Below are 17,897 nucleotides of genomic sequence, written 5' to 3' on the forward strand. Positions count from 1 at the left end.
TGGCACAAAAACAGAAATATAGATCAATGGAACAGGATAGAAAGCCCAGAGATAAACACACACACATATGGTCACCTTATTTTTGATAAAGGAGGCAAGAATATACAATGGAGAAAAGACAGCCTCTACAATAGGTGGTGCTGGGAAAACTGGACATGTAAAAGAATGAAATTAGAACACTCCGTAACACCATACAGAAAAATAAACTCAAAATGGATTAGAGACCAAAATGTAAGGCCAGACACTATTAAACTCTTAGAGGAAAACATAGGCAGAACACTCTTTGACATAAATCACAGCAAGATCCTTTTTGACCCAGCTCCTAGAGAAATGGCAATAAAAACAAAAATAACAAATGGGATCTAATGAAACTTAAAAGCTTTTGCACAGCAAAGGAAAACATAAACAAGATGAAAAGACAACCCTCAGAATGGGAGAAAATATTTGCAAATGAAGCAACTGACAAAGGATTTATCTCCAAAATTTACAAGCAGCTCATGCAGCTCAATATCAAAAAAGCAAACAACGCAATCCAAAAATGGGCAGAAGACCTAAATAGACATTTCTCCCAAGAAGATATACAGATTGCCAACAAACACATGAAAGGATGCTCAACATCAGTGATCATTAGAGAAATGCAAATCGAAACTACAATGAGGTATCGCCTCACACCAGTCAGAATGGCCATCACCAAAAAAAATCTACAAACGTTAAATGCTGGAGAGGGTGTGGAGAAAAGGGAACCATCTTGCACTGTTGCTGGGAATGTAAATTGATACAGCCACCATGGAGAACAGTATGGAGGTTCCGTAAAAAACTAAAATTAGAACTACCGTACAACCCAGCAATCCCACTACTAGGCATATACCCTGAGAAAACCATAATTCAAAAAGAGTCGTGTACCACAGTGTTCACTGCAGCTCTATTTATAATAACCAGGACATGGAAGTGACCTAAGTTTCCATCGACAGATGAGTGGATAAAGAAGTTGTGTCACATATATACAGTGGAATATTACTCAGCCATAAAAAGTAACGAAATTGAGTTATTTGTAGTGAGGTGGATGGACCTAGAGTCTGTCGTACAGAGTGAAGTAAGTCAGAAAGAGAAAAGCAAATACTGTATGCTCACACATATATATGGAATCGAAAAAAAAATGGTTCTGAAGAACCTAGGGGCAGGAGAGTAATAAAGACGCAGACGTAGAGAATGGACTTGAGGACACAGGGAGGGGGAAGGGTAAGCTGGGATGAAGTGAGAGAGTGGCCTGGACATATATACACTACCAAATGTAAAATAGATAGTTGCTCGGAAGCAGCCATATAGCACAGGGAGATCAGCTCGGTGCTTTGTGACCACCTAGAGGGGTGGGATAGGGAGGGTGGGAGGGAGACGGAAGAGGGAGGAGATATGTGGATATATGTATACGTATAGCGGATTCACTTCGTTACGCAGTAGAAACTAACACACCATTGTAAAGCAATTATACTCCAATAAAGATGTTTAAATAATTAATTAAATTTTTAAAAAAGAGTCCTAGAGTTCCCACAAACGGCACACTCTTAATTTCTGGTGGATTTCACTTTAGAAAATCAAAACGCTGCTCTGTCAATCTGTGTGCCTACAAGATGTGGCATCGGGACTCAGCTCAAAGTATCACCAGATCTGCAGCCTTCCTTTCCTCCCTCTCCTTTCCTTTGCAGGCCCCTTCTCTCAGGAGTTGGGGTGGAGCCCCTGGGTTCTGATGCCATCCAAGAAGATGAAGCTGCAGAGGAGAAAGAGGACATGTGTCCAGTAATAGGCCTACTGTCATCCTTCTGCATTTTCTTCCCCTTGTCTTTTATATCAGGTTCCATAGCACTTAAAAAAATAAAAAGAAAGAAAGATTTAGGCACCAGTGCTTGGCAGAAAGAAGATTGGTCATGGTGTTGGATTATAAGTTTTTCGAATACAGTTTGAAAGTATCTGTTAAAATTTGAAACGTAATGGAGAAGAATGAAAAAAATTTGGTTTTTAATTCAAATTAGAGGATCAGCAAATTCATAATGAGTAAATTGAAACCTGCGTTTGGATTCCTTAATATAGAAACAGCTATGGAAAATTTAAAGATAAGCAATGCATTATTCCCAAAAGCATTGAAGACAAAATTAGGTTAACGGGTCTAGGCAGAAAACAAAGCTAATAAGTGTTAGGAACTTAGAAAAATTGTAAATTTCAAGCGTGCTCCTAATACTTGAAGCATTGATGTAAGTAATTAAGGGCAAAGAATTTCAAGGATGCTTGTGAAAGAGACAAAATGAGTATAGGGAAGCCTCCCTAATTTAGGTTAACTAGAGAGAGCATACTTGTTGGAATTATGTGATGTTTCATTTCAAGACAGTTATACACTCTCCAGTAAATACAGTGGTATAAGCTTGTGGCTAATCAAAATGACAACAAACACAACAAAAACCCTCTCTGTCTTGCTTTACGAATCCCTAATTTCTCCCTAATAATTTTACTCTCAGATGATCTACATGGGGAGAGATTACAAAAGTTTGGCCTTTGATCATCCTAAGCAACTTGTACTGATTTAGAAAGCAGTGGATTCACCTAAAGTCAGTGGGCAACTTTATTTGAATATAGGTCTCCTAATATACTTCTGTGACAAATTTATTGCTATTTAAATTGAAAGGGTTTTTTAAGATCACAGGTGTATTTGTGCTGAAACCCAGAAAGATGATTTCCAAGTGACTGAGTATTTTCATTGACATAAAACATTTTATTTTCTCTTAACAGTAAGGTTAATGGGGAAGAAGAACAGACATTAAAGTTCAGGGCACCTGACTCACAGCTTGTGTCTCCACTGAAGAAAGAGGTCATAGAGTCCGGACATCCCCAGCCTGGGAGAGATAAGTGGGAGGAGAAGATAAGGGCCAGGAGGGGTGATTGCCGACTGGCTTTCTCTTCCCTGTTATCCCAGAATTTGGCATGCAGTCAGTGCTTCTTGAATTTTATGTTTCGCTTCTACTGATAGCATAGGGTTTGTGTGTTGTGTACTGGAGGGAGGAGAGGGAGTTCCTTTCATAGTAGCCACAAGGGAATGACATCTTTTTATGAGAAAGACATTTTTCTCAATTCTTTCCTGAAAATATGGACAACATTTGAATAAATACTATAGGCGAAAGTTTTCCAGATAAAATGTCTAAGACCATTTCCATTCATTTGAAAATTTGCACACGCACAAAGGACTGCTATTTGCTGAACAATGCCATCACTGTTAGAAATTCCATCCTAAATTTTAGCAGAGAACGTATAATCCCCAAATAAAGACAAGTTAAGGGAACAGAATGTACTTTTCCTTTCATTTAAAAGAATTTGTTATTGTTGTTGTTTTTAAATTCTGGGTAAAAATCCATCAATCACAGTTTCTTAGGAGTATCACAAGTATACGTATTTGAAAACCCGAAGGAGAGCAGTCGTAATAGAATGAGACAATTTTCAACATTCTAGAGCTCCGTTTTCTTCTCAGAAACATTGCTAAATTGAAAGTAAAAGATACCACATTAAGAAATCCCACTTGCATTTAAAATATTGATAAAAATGATAGTGCAAGCACTATAGGAAATGTAATTGATAAAAATGTATTTCTACTTACGCATTTCTCAGCAAATTAAAACATAACCCACATAACATATTCTGCCACCTCTTCTCCTGTCTGCAGAGTCCTGTCGTTTGTGAAAATATGTGGCTGCTTAAGCTGTCGATTGAAAATATGAAAATTGTGTTTTTAAAATGAATATTAAAGAAGGAGGTGGCAGGTGTAAATTGTACTGACCTCTCATTATACTGCACTTCGAACTTTTTCTTTCTGACATTACCTCACCCTTTGTTTTGCTGAGGTCCTGGAGGGCATGCAGAACTCTGCCCAGAGTAGGCTGTGATTTAAATGTTTGCTAAACAAATAAATAAGAAAATTAATTAAAGGTGGCCTACAAAGGTGAATTTCCAAAAACCCCATAATTTCAGTGGGCTAAATACCAGATGGTAAGGGTATTGGAGGCATAACATTACATGTTCTCATTTTACTTTTCCTCTCCAAAGCCCCGCTCTATTTATTGCTGTGGCATCTGGCAGGCTTTCTTTTCTGGGCCCAGCATGCTCCACGCCATGTGTTAGCATTTTCCTGGAATGAAAGTCAAGGAAATACCATTTCTAAAAATATGCTTTATGGGTGTTTTAAAATATAATATTTCCTTTCTACTAGCTCATTTGCTTAGGGGTCCTGATAAATGACATTCACGCACAGAAAAAAAAAAATCACAGTGAATCTGATTTTATGTATGCAACAAACATCACAATTGCCTTAACAAAGTGTGCAAACAGTATCCTCCTTTTCTGTTTCTGAGACGTTTTATTTTTGTGGGTTTATGGCCACAGGCACTCCGTGCTCACTAAAAATAGGAGCCAAACATTTACTCAGTGCTTATTTATATCAAGAACTGTGCTTTACATATATTAGCAAGTATAGTCCCTTAAGGATCCTGTATAAAACGTATTATTTATCATTTTTGTTTTACAAATAAGGAAATTTAGACATCGACTCTTTATTTAAACACTTTGCCAAGTTCACATGGCTAGTAACTTATGAGTTGGGATTGCTTTCTTTTTTTTTTTCTTTTAACTTTTTCCTTTAATTTATTATTTATTGTGAAAGACTCAGTTTTTAAGGTTTTTTTTTCTTTTGCAAGATTTTATTATGGAAATGTTTAACCACACAGAAAAGTTGAAAGAAACTGGCAGTGAACACTCATATGCTTACCTCTATGCATCCCTGTTTTCATCCACGAATCCACTGAATTTTTGGAAACATTTCTAAGTAAATTGTAGACATCGCTACAATTCCCCCAAATGCTTTGGTGTATGTACCATTACTAGAATTCAAGTTTTATGATTTCTTATATGATTCTTATTTTTTGAGTAAAATTGTTAGGTAAAATTTACATATTTACATAAAATGCACAGATCTTAAGTGTACGTTTCTATGAGTTCCAACAGTTATATACACCTGTGCTACCCAAATGTCTATCAACCCCAGAAAATTCCCTCATACACCTTCCCAGCACATCCCCATCCCCACCTCTAGAGTAAATCAATTCTAGTTCTAGAACTCCGTATAAGTAGACTCATATACTACATACTCTTTCATGTCAGGTTTCTTTTACATAGTATGTTTTTGAGATTAATCTATTCTTGAGTCTGTCAGTAACTCATTTCTGTCTCTTGCTGAGTGATATTTGATTGCATGAATAGACAACAGTTTGTTAATCCATTCTTCTATGGGTGGACACTTGTGTTCTTTACAGGCTCTATTTTGGATGAAGTTGCCATGAACATTCTTGAACAAGTCTTTTGTGAAGATATGGTTTCATTTCTTTTAGGCCAATATCTAAGAGTGGAATTTTAGTCATAGGTAGGTGTATATTGAGTTTTAGAAGAAATTACCATATCTTTGTACAAAGTAGTTGTACCATTTTACATTCGCATCAACCATATATGATAGTTTTAGTTGTTACACATCTTCAACAGCATTTGGTCTTGTCAGTCTCTTTAATTTTCGCCATTCTGGTAAGCTAGAATTGGGTTTGCAGTGATATTTCATTGTGATCTAATATGCATTTTTCTTGATGACTAATATGTTGACATCTTCTTCATGTGCTTACTGGCCATATCTTCTTTTGTAAAGTGTCCATTGAAGTATTTGCCCATCTTTATATTGGGTTGCTTGTATGTATTTTTATTTTTGAGGTATAAAATATATATTCGTCTCCGGGATTTTATTAGATGTATACATTGCAACTGCTTCCTTCCAATTCCAATGTATTGCTTGTCTATTCATTCTCTTAATGATGTTTTTTGTTGAGCAGAAGTTTTAATTTGGGGGGTGTAATTTATTGGGTTTTTTTTTCTTTCATAGGTACTGGCTTTTGTATCCTAAGATAACTTTATGCTCAAGTCAAAAAAATTCTGTGGTTTCTTTGAAAAGTTGTATAGTTTTAGATTTTATGTTTAGATTTATGATCCTTATTGAATTAACTTTTGTATATTATGTTTATTATGTTTTGTATGTTATTTGTTTATTATCTTCTATATGGGATGTTTAATTCTTCCAACACTATTTTTGAAAAGCCTTTCCTTTCCTTATTGGAATGCCTTAGTGCTAGTCTCAAAAATCAAGTGACCACATAAGTGTGCACCTATTTCTGAGCTCTCTATTCTGTTCCATTGATTTTGTTGCTCCTTATGCTAGTACCACACTGTATTGATTACCGTAGCTTTACAGCCAGTCTTCAGGTCAGATGTGTAAGTCCTCCATCTTTGTTCTTTTATAAAATTGGCTTAGATATTCTATTTCTTCTGAAAATTTATGTAGATTTTAGAATTAGCTTACCAGTTTTTTTTGGTTTGTTTTTTTGTTTGTTTGTTTGTTTTGCGGCACGCGGGCCTCTCACTGCTGTGGCCTCTCCCGTTGCGGAGCACAGGCTCCGGACGCGCAGGCTCAGCGGCCATGGCTCACGGGCCCAGCCGCTCCACGGCATGTGGGATCCTCCCGGACCGGGGCACAAACCTGTGTCCCCTGCATCGGCAGGCGGACTCTCAACCACTGCGCCACCAGGGAAACCCCAGCTTACCAGTTTTAAAAATAATCAGTTTAGTCAGATTACAGTTGAGAATACGTTAAATCTAAGGCTCAGTTTGGAAAGAATTGACATCAGTGTTGAGCCTCTCAATCCATAAATGTACATTCTCTTCATTAATATTTCTCAGCAATATTTTATAGTTTTTAGCGTATAATTCCAGCATGCCTCTTGGTGCATTTATTACTAAGAATTTTATGTATTTTTAATAATTCAGGTGTAATTTAAATTTTTAATCTTCCTATTCATTCCTGCTAATATGTAAAACTGTAAGTGTACTTTTATCCTGATACCAAAATCAAACAAGGATACAGACCAATATTTATTACGTATGTAGACTCAAAAATCTTCAACAAAATTCTGGCAGATCGAATACAACAACATGTAAGAGGATTATACGCCATGACCAAGTGGGATTTATCTCAGGAGTGCAAGGTTAGTTCAAAATTCAGAAATTAATGAATGTAAGACTCCATATTCATAGAATAAAAGACAAAAACCATATGATCATCTCAATAGATGCAGGAAGAGCATTTGGCAAAATACCTTTTATTAAAAACACTCAGTGGGGGCTTCCCTGGTGGCGCAGTGGTTGAGACTCCGCCTGCCAACGCAGGGGACGCGGGTTCGTGCCCCAGTCTGGGAAGATCCCACATGCCGCGGAGCGGCTGGGCCCATGAGCCATGGCCGCTGAGCCTGCGCGTCTGGAGCCTGTGCCCCGCAACGGGAGAGGCCACAACAGTGAGAGGCCCACGTACTGCAAGAAGAAAATAAATAAATAAAATTTAAAAAATAAAAACACTCAATGAACTAGGAATATGAAGAAACTTTCTCAATCTGATAAAGAATTATCTATGAAAAACCCCCAGCTAACATCATACTTATTGGTGAAAGACTGAAAGTTTCCCACCTGAGATCAAAAAACACAAGGATGTCTACTCTTGCCACTTTTGTTCAGTAATTTACTGGAGATTCTAACAAGGCAGTTAGGCAAGAAAAATAAATAAAGGCCTCTGGATTGAAAAGGGACAAATGAAACAAACTCTGTTTACAGATGACACAGTCTCATATATAGAAAATCCTAAGGAGTTCACAAAAAAAACTGTTGAGCTAATAAATGAGTTCGGCAAGCTTGTAGGATAGAAGATCAGTACATAAAAACCAGTTATATTTCTATCTGCCAGCAATGAGCAATCTAAAGATGAAATTAAGAAAACAATTTCATTTAAAATAGCATAAAAAATAACAAAATACTTAGGAAAAAATTTAATAAAAGAAGTGTAAGACGTGTACACTGAAAACTACAAAGCATGTTGAGAGAAATTATGACCTAAGTAAATGGAGAGTTACCACATATTCATGTATTCAGCATGTTATTTCTCAATATTATTGTTGTATAGTTCATTGTCCCTGATCTTCTATTTCTTATTCATCCCATATTCCTGGCCTTTTAATTTGGTCCCAAGATTTTGCATCATCCGTTTTGGGCTTAAGACCCTGAAATTCACTTTTACAGCTTAGACAACTCTCTTGAAATTCAGAACCACATTTCAGGAGGTCTTTGAAGCGTGTCCACATGGATACTCCATTTTAAATGCCTTATACTCAATTATTTTCTTCCCAAATCCTTTCCTCCCAGTGTATTTTCTGAGATAAAAAGACACCTTTACCCCATTACTTAATCCATATTTATCTCCATCTTCTCTCTCTCACTTTCCACATCCAGTCACTTAAGTTCTATTTATGAATCTTCTAAAATATCCCTCAAATTAATTCACAGGTCTTTAATATCCTCTGGAGTACACAGCATCCTTTCTAACATTTGTTCTTACCTCAAGTCTCAGCCCCCTTCAACCCATTCCTCACTCAGTTAGAATAATATTTCTAAAAATATAAATATAATTAAGTCACTTTTCTACATGAAATAATTTAAAGATCTTCTCTTACAATGTTTGTTTTCAGGCTTTTTTCTATTATTTTAAAGTAATAGAGTTTTGTTTTCAAAAGAAGTTTCAAATACTAGAGTCAAACAAATAAGTAAATGGGTGGTGGGAGCCGAGTTTCTCTCTGTCAGGGTCTTTGCAGATAAGCAAGGAGGGAAAGCCAGAATGAACCATTTAGTACTGCGTTATAGTTGGACCTGTTAGTATGAACTCATGTTTAGTGTAATATATATACAGATGGACGGATACAGAAACAATTATAGCTATGTATATATATCTGGGCTTGAATATATACATACATTCCGAACTCTTTCTGCTGAGAGGGCCTGGGAGCAGTGATACCCCAGTAGCATCTTAGCACACCCATGCCCAGATACTAGTTTCTAAATATCATCCTCCGTGAAAAGGAGCTAGGGATCTTTGGAGAAATGGCTGGTTCTAGGGCTGGGGCAGTAAAAATACAATATAGAACTGAATTATCTGGTTTGCCCTAAAACAAGAAGTGCTCAAAGAACAAAAGGATGGGGGCATGTCAAAGGAATAGAAGAGCCAGCCTAAAATAGTTGCCAATGGCAAAAGCTGGAACAATTTGAGGAACAAAATAGATAATACGGTATTTATTGTCCCATAATCTAAAATATAAAATAAATGTACATGAGTTCATCCTAATATAAACAAATGATTAAACAAATTAATAATTGGAGTAGAAGGGACAAACCTTCTTTGTAGAAGAATTCCAAATAATGTAGGTAGGTATAGCCCCCTCCAGGAAGTAAAGCTTACCCTCATCCTTCAGTGTGGGCTGGAGTGACTAGCTTCCAAATAAGAGAGTATGTGAAGAGGGCAAATAGTAACTTTACAGTGAAGAAACTCAGTATATACTGCCTTAACCGAGTGATCAAGGTTAGCATTGCAAGTGCCAAGTCTTGTCGATGATATATGCCCCCTGCTAGGATGTGATGGAAAGTGTACCTCACCTCTGTGGTGTTCCTCCCAAAACCCATAACCCTAGTCTACTCACGAGGAAAACATCAGGCAAACCCAGAGTGAGTGTGAAATGCCTGGCTAATATTCCCCAAGACTGTATGACTAACAAGGAAAAACTGAGAAACTGTCACACATCAAAAGAGACGGAAGAGACATGGTGTCTCGATGCAGTGTGGTGTCTTGGATTGGATCCTGGAACAGAGAAAGTACACGAGTGGAAATACTGGTGAAACACAAATGTAGTCCAGAGTTTAGTTAATAGCAAGGTACCAATGTTGGTTTCTCAGTTGTAACAAATGTGCCGTGGTGGTAACATAAAGAGATTAATACTAGGGGAAACTGGGTGAGGTGTTTATGGGAACTCTCTGTATTATCTTTAAAACTTTTGTAAATCTAAAATTTTTCCAATTTCAAAAGTTATTTAAAAAATTTAGAAGGCCCAACAGAAGACACACATTGGCAAAGGTACTGTGGTTGAAGCAGAGCTTCGGGGCCCAGAGTCCTGACTGGCCGGCCTCTCCTTCACTCTTTTCACGCCTTCCCAATCTGTCTCCCTCCCTTCCCGGGACCCGAGGGTTCCCTGGCATGTATATTGCAAACTACTGCCCCATAGAATGAAATCCCAAGTCCTAGACATGTCTTCTGGGGCCCTGCATATTCTCACCCTTGCCTAGTGTTCACCATCATATGTTGACTTTCTTGCCTCTTGTGTTTATTTCATTCATTTACTCTGAAGGCGATTTCTTTTCCTCACTCAGACCACGACCTTCTTGTTGATTTTGTACATGCTTCTCTCTCAGCTTGGAAGGTTTTTCTTAAGCTTGTTCAGTCACAAAAACTCTTCATTTTGTGCCCTCTTTATATGATCCTGGAATGCAGCTCAAGAGTCTTCTCTCTGAAGTCTCTAAGAGAAAGGGAGGTGCTCTGAAACGATTTCTACAGTAACGTGTAGAAGTTGGCTGTGTGCGTGCAACTTTCCTCCAATGGTTGACAGACTCCTTAAGGATATGTTATTCATCTCTCTCTGCCAAATATCAAGAAGTGCCTAGCACATAGTAGGTATTCAATAAATGTCGAATGGATGGATGGATGGATGAATAATAGCAAGTTTATTAAAACAAAATTATTTTTGAAGCATTTGTATTTATTTGAATTTAGTTTTTATAAAGCTTCACATTCAACATTTTAATAAACAAGTTGATCCCAGTTTGCCAGCTTAGAAAGAAAAACTTTGGGTTTTTCAAGAGTAAGTAGGCCTTTTCTTTTAAATTTTTAATTGGCGTATAGTTGCTTTACAATGTGTTAGTTTCTACGGTACAGCAAAGTGAATCAGCTATACGTATACATATGTCCCCTCTTTTTTGGTTTTCCTCCCCATTTAGGTCACCAGAGAGCACTGAGTAGAGTTCCCTGTGCTATACAGTAGGTTCTCATTAGTTATCTATTTTATACAGAGTATCAGTAGTGTATATATGTGAATCCCAATCTCCCAATTCATCCCACCCCCCTTTCCCCCTTGATATCCATATGTTTGTTCTCTACGTCTTTTGTCTCTATTTCTGCTTTGTAAATAAGATCGTCTATACCAATTTTTTTCAGATTCCACATATATATATTAGTATACAATATTCGTCTTTCTCTTTCTAGCTTACTTCAAAAGTAAATAACAGTCAATTCAATCAGTATGTATATACAAAATATTGAGGGCTGTTAGGTTTTATGCCTTTAAATTACAGAAAAATCGACATGGTGCTTCCTTTACAGGAAATGAAACAGGTACTGTAATGTGCCTTTTCAGGCTGCGGGTGTTAGAAGGAGTTGTCAGTAAAGCTGGCCGCATACATTTGTCTGCATTAGTCATTCCAGGGTGATGCTTTCTGATGCAGGTGGCCCAGCTATTGTCAGGCACTTTAATTTGCCAATTATTACACCCATGGCTAAGAACAGATAGTGATGAGTTTCACATTTTGGTCACTGGGCAGCTTAATGTTCTTGTCACCTTACATTGAGTTTTAAATGTGCAAAGCGTAAAGAGTGTCAAACGTTTTTCTCAGACTTGGGGGTTGGGTGTGTGTGGGAGGGTCGTACCTAGTAACTTGAGTTGCTTCTGGATACAGAAACTGAAGGGCCTGATTGATTAATAAAAGAGCAAGATAATATGGCAAAAGTACATCCAGGAAGGTAACGTGTGTACGTGTGTACATTCCCTTTCTCGACATATTTCATCTCTTAGACGTCTCTCTTTCTTTTCTTTCACAGAAGCACCACTTGCTAGTTTATGGAATCTGCATGCTAGCGTGGATGGGTTAGATTACTACCATTTAAAGAAACAGAGAGAATGGTAGGATGTTATTTACAAGCTAGCACTCAACCTTAATAATTTCCTTCTTTGAATATCCTCAGGCAACACAGGTTACCCAAAACACAGAATGAGATGCGTCATAAAATTGACATAATGAATATTCACTACCTTATGTTTTGGGCAACTTTGCTCCAGCCTGACTCACTAATGCCTTCTTTTAAAAATTGCAGTAGAGAGATAGAAAAGCTCCCGTTGGAAAAAACTAAAACCACACTGGTCTGCTGTTCTTTTGCTTAATTGCCTGGGAGTGAAGTTGACTCATTTATGGAGACTTAACCCAGTACCACTATTAGAAAAGATTATTTAACATTATAAGAAGGCATGGGAAGATATCAGGCACACAGTATCCCAAACATAAACTTTATTTCCTATCCCCTCGAAGAATTTGTTTGCCTATAATGTTGTTCACACCACTGATAACAGAAAGTGTATTTAATAACTACTCAGAATTAATATGCTGTAATATGCATGGCTGCCTAATTTAATTTATCTCTGATTAAGCCTATTATGTTTGAGATCACTTTACAGAAGAGATTTTTTTTTTTTTGGCCAGCTGTAAGCTTATTTGAATTGTAATATAAGTTAATAATGTGTGAAATACCAGTGGTGCCTACTTCTCAGTGTTCTTTTTGCCAACTGACTTCCTGAGATGATGCGTACCCAGATCGTTCATACCCATACCCATTTAGTTCCTATCTTGCATGAAGGCCAGATATTGGAATAAATATGAAAATTAACTCTTTTAGGGGGTCAAGGACAAATGGCACAGTGTTGCTTTAATTCTGAAATCCAGAGAGAAGGCCATCGCATTATAAAAGTAATTGAAAATCAATGACGGATAATCACGTAACATGACATAAAAGACAACACATAACTTTTGCATGATTTTCGTCCTAAATGTATTCCCTCAACATTAAATAATCATCCGATCAGATAGAATAGGAACCTCAAGGGTTTGGCAATGAACTAAGCAGCTTTTGCCTTGATGCCTGGGTAATGAGGTCTCTTTGGTGGGCCCAGCATGAGAGAGGGAAGGGACTTGTACTGTTGCTGCTGTTCTGTGGCTTGCTCTCTGTGGTGCACACCAAGCTTGTCTTCAATGCTTCGGCTGAACCAGCTGTTCCATCTGCCAGGTTAGTTCTTCTTTTCAATGTCAGGAGTGGTTATCACCAAAAAGAGTGATAGGGCTAATTATGATCCCTTGCTCAGCAATTTGCCTCATATAGTTTGTATTGCTCAGCATGTGAACTTTATTATTTGTGTATATGTTTAAATTTGGTAGTCCGATTGCTTCTTCCCCACTCTCTGCTTGGAAGGCCCTTTCTGGCCTTCTAATTAGAATCCTACCTAGCCCTCAAAGGCCTTCTTTAAATCCTACCTGCTCTGTGCAGGTTTCCCAGCCGTCTCAGGCCATAGCTGTTTCCTCTTTGAGTTGCTCGTGAGGTCCTTTGCTTGATCATTTAGTCACCTTCCTGTGTTTTACAGTGAGCTGTCTGAAGGCAGAGACCCTGAGTTTGAAATCTCTGTGGTCCCACAGTACCTGCCTAACACAGTTTCTTGTGCAAAAAATTATGTCAGTAGGTGGTGGTGATCGATAATCATGACAAGGGAGAAACATACCATGAACCCTAGGTGAATACATTTAAAGTTAGTTTGTGGGTTCTCATTTGTTTTAAATATGAAGTGGAAACTTGCAGGCAATATTTTAAAAGTCAGAGATAATAAAGTAGATTTCTCCTTGCTTTGAATGGCTCTTGCTAGACCTATAGTTTGAATCTCAGAATGGATGCAAAGCAGTGTTTCTTAGCCCTGAGTAACAGTAGAATAAGCACGGGAATTTTAGACATATATGCCGGTGACTGGGACTTACCTCCAGATCAGTTAAATCAGGGATAGTATCATTTAAAAAAAAAAAAAAAAAAAAAAGAAAGCTAACCAGACGATTTTAGTAAGAAGCCAGAATTGAGAACCACTGGTGTAAGAGAAAGTTAAGGTCATTAAATGCATTCATCCATCTGCTGTTGGATGGCTTTCTACAGCTGTTTAGCGATGAAAGAAGAGTACTTCTAATAGGAGGATTAAAATGGCAACTTTCTGATGCAGGCATCCATTGCCACTTCCAATCCTTCTCTCAAGCTACCAACCAAGGTGACCCACGATCTCCATTTGTCAGGGACTGTGCTAGTTTTAGAGCAGGAAGTCCTACACAGTGGGAAGCCCCTCAGTCGGTCACCCTACTACTAACACACTCATCCTTCGGATTCTACAGAATTGTTTTCTGAAAAACTTCCTCTTGAGAAGAAGGAAAAGTATTTTGGGGGTGGAAATAGAGTATTTTATGAAAATATAGAAATAATTAGAACACTTTCAAACCTTAGCAGCCTTGAGGGGCAGGAGACATATCAAGAGAGAAAGGAAACACATTGCAACAGGTTCTAATAGAATTCCTACAATTCAAGTGAAACAGGGGGGCTTCATTGTATGTAGTTAATTAAAGAACATCAGAATATTCATTCACTTTTAGCTCTACTATGTAGATAAATTAAGAATGATTTTGTAATGTAAGAAGGCATTAAATGGAAATCCCAAATTTGTAAATATAATCAACTAAATTATAAGCTACTTGAGGCTAGTTATTTTTTAAAGTAAGAAAACAGACTTACTGAAAGCTACATGGAAAGTTACTGACAGAGCATCTGGCTCCTAGATCTTTTTCTGGTAGGTTCTTTGGCCTCTTTCCTACTATATCCTTTCGTTCCCAGCAAACACTTTGCACAGTCTTTTCCTTTCAGATAAAAGTAAATGTTGGTAGATTGATAGAAAAAGTGAACGTATTTTACTATTAGAAATAATTTAACTGGTGGATTTGTAATTGCAGCATGGAAATGTATTCATCATGAACACACATTTGAGTTTTATTCTGGTTATCACGGTTCAGTCCTGCAGTCTAAGGATTAATTTATCCCACAGTTATTTTCCATTCCAGTCACGTTGGTCACCAAGCAGCCAGTCCGCTCACTACATGGTTGATTCATTTCATTCACTGATTGCCAAAGTTGCCAGATGTGTCCCAGTAATATGTCTGTCTTCATTGGCAGCAGTTCAGTGGATGCTTTGGTGATCAGCTGCTCAAGACATTGACGGCACCACATAGATGAAATGTTAAACTATACTTAGAAATATCTGGTTTCACTGGAATGGCGATAGATTTTTCTCCCACTCTAAAAGTTATATGCTGCTATACACGTCACGTTTACCCTTCTTTCCTTAACCAAACGTTTACGTGAAGTAGTAAAACTCAGAGCAGCATATTACAGAATGAGAAACCGCAGATCAGCTCATCCGTCTTTTCCAAAATATGCTACTATTTGGGGGGAAAAAATGGGGAGGATTTGTAGGCGGATAAGTTTGTAATATGCCAGGTAAAACAAAATCAAACTGCTGCCTTAAATGGGGGAGGGGGCAAGCATGGGATGAAGGGGTCATATTCCAAAATTATCCAGCCGCAGAACTCTTTATTGTGAACATCTGGAGGGACGTCATCCAACCTCCTAATTTTATAGTTAAATAAACTACAAAAAGGTTAGGAACTGATCCAAAGTCAAATACTTTAACTTTTTTTCCAGGCCTCCTTCCCACACCCCTGCTTTCACAATGCTTTCCCTAATTGCCTGTAAGAACTTCCCCGTTGCTTTTCAGTGGCTGGCAAGTTGCTTCTAGTTGACCAGCACACCAGTGATCTGATGCCTAAAAATGGAAGTGAAAACTCTTCACTTAGAGGGTGTATTTTTAGAGTTAAGGTGTCAATATCTTCTCATGTTCTGATTTTAATAGCTTGTATTTATTGGACACCTACAATATGTCAGGTTCTTCATATGCATTTTACAATTTCATCCATATGACAACCTGCAAAATAGATAATAGTATGTCCATTTTCCTTGTGGGGAGGTTATCAGCTCCCTGAAGGTCATACATTCAATAAGTGGAAGAGTCGGGATGCAAAACAAGGTCAGTCTGACTACAAAGTTTTTCATCTTATCAAAAAGCTCAGAAGTGTGATTACAGCTACATTAGAAGCATTCCTGTTGACAACATGGTTAACTTTTTAGAAGCTTATTGGCCCATAATTGAGTGTGGCACAGAAGGATGACATAATTTTAGGTAGACAAATTTGTAAGAAATATACTTATATACTTTTACTGCATATATATATATATGCAGTAAAAGGGTCAGTACATAATTAGAAGGTGATCTGTATATGTAATTGTGAGAATTTCTTATGTGGATAGTTTCTTGCTGGATAATGGTGATTTTTTTATATGAATTTTGGGTGCAAGTTGTTGAATGAATGACTGGAGTTTCACAGCTAATGTTCAGGGCAGAAATTACTCAACTGCCTTCCAAGTGAGTGATCATTGTTTAGTTACCTTAAAGGCAGATGATTTTCTGCAGTCTCTTTTCTTATTTAATAAACTTACATAGCTTTTCTTAAAATAGTTATTTATTTAGGCCAGTCCTCTCACTATTCTATTTTTAAATCATTTTCTTGATGTCTGTTTCTTTCTTTTTTTCCTCCCCCCATCCCTCCATCTCTCCCTCCTCCCTTCCCTTCCCTCCCTCCCTCCCTCCCTTCCTTCATATTTAAAATTTGATGTGGCATCTGCCTCAAATTGACTGTTGGTCCAAATTTCTAGAGCCAGGATAATAATGAGAGTCTGTAAAGATAAATTTATGGAGGAGTTTAACTCACTTTGCCTGGTACTCCCTAGAAAGTCAGAGAGAATTAAAATGATTTCAGTAATATCCTACCTGAAAGTATTACAGTTGTTACGTAGTTAGTAGTTGATTTAGGGCAACACCTAAAGTTCTCTGGATAAACTTTCTAGAGTGAAGTACATAATAAGTACATAAGTACAAAATAGAATTTATAAGACTGGTAACTTGTCGTTCTGTCAGATTGAACACATGCATTTATATCTTCTAATTCCAAAAATCTCCCTAAAATTTCAGCAAAGAATTTAAAAAAAGCTATACACAGATTGAGAGTGAGAGAGAACAGAGGGGGAGGTGGTACTAAACAAGAGGTGTCAGCAAACTTTGGGAAGATGGCCCAGTGATGGAGGGGGAGTGGCTGAGGGGTACTGAGAGAAGCCCACAGATGGATTCTGCAAGGACCCTGGGGAGACTTAAGAAGGGTGTGAGGGTGAGCCTGCAAAAGGGGGGACTAGTTCACAGTAGTTACAGAGTAGTTAGTAGTCAGTAGTACTTAGTGGAATGGAGTGCAGGGACTAGCTCGGCCCTGTTCCTCTCCCACCCTCACACTGCCACTACCAAATGTCCATCCCTGCTGGAGGCGTGAGGCATAGTCTTGGGCTGAATTGAATCAGAGGTGCTCTGGACTCAGGGAAACGAGGCCCAGGATGGAGAGGTGAAACCAGGAGAATTAAGTGAAACTCTGTAGAGTGAACAGGTGAGACCCTCCTGGACTGTTCTACAACGTAGCTCCCAAAGCACCTGTAGCCAGGGACAGGCTCTTTATTTTTTTATTTGATTTTTATTTTATATTGGAGCATAGCTGATTAACAATGTTGTGTTAGTTTCAGGTGTACAGCAAAGTGATTTGGTTATACATATACGTGTATCTATTCTTTTCCACGTTCTTTTGGGACAGGCTCTTTAGACAGCAGTTTAAAGGATTCTTATCTAGAGAAACTGAATGACTCAAAGAAATGACCTGACTTGCATTTGGAGTCCCTATCGGAATGGCTAGATTCCTACCCAATTACCTCATGGGACACCTGCCAGGTGATACGCACACCCTGCCAGTGTTTCTAATCAGTTGTGTAGGGACTCACTGTACCTAAATATAAATAAATTGTATATTTTCTTTATATATGTGTTACATATATGTGTGAAAGTCTTAAATAT

General features: G+C 37.8%; 1 protein-coding gene across 8 annotated transcripts in view; it reads left to right on the forward strand.

Annotated features, from left to right (window-relative positions):
• The window catches only part of ENOX1 (ecto-NOX disulfide-thiol exchanger 1), a 609,053-nt gene that overhangs the window by 327,501 nt on the left and 263,655 nt on the right, over nt 1-17,897 (forward strand). The gene's annotated exons all lie outside the window — the stretch shown is intronic.

This window comes from Stenella coeruleoalba (genome assembly GCF_951394435.1).
Source record: "Stenella coeruleoalba genome assembly, chromosome: 18".
Lineage (NCBI taxonomy): Eukaryota > Metazoa > Chordata > Mammalia > Artiodactyla > Delphinidae > Stenella > Stenella coeruleoalba.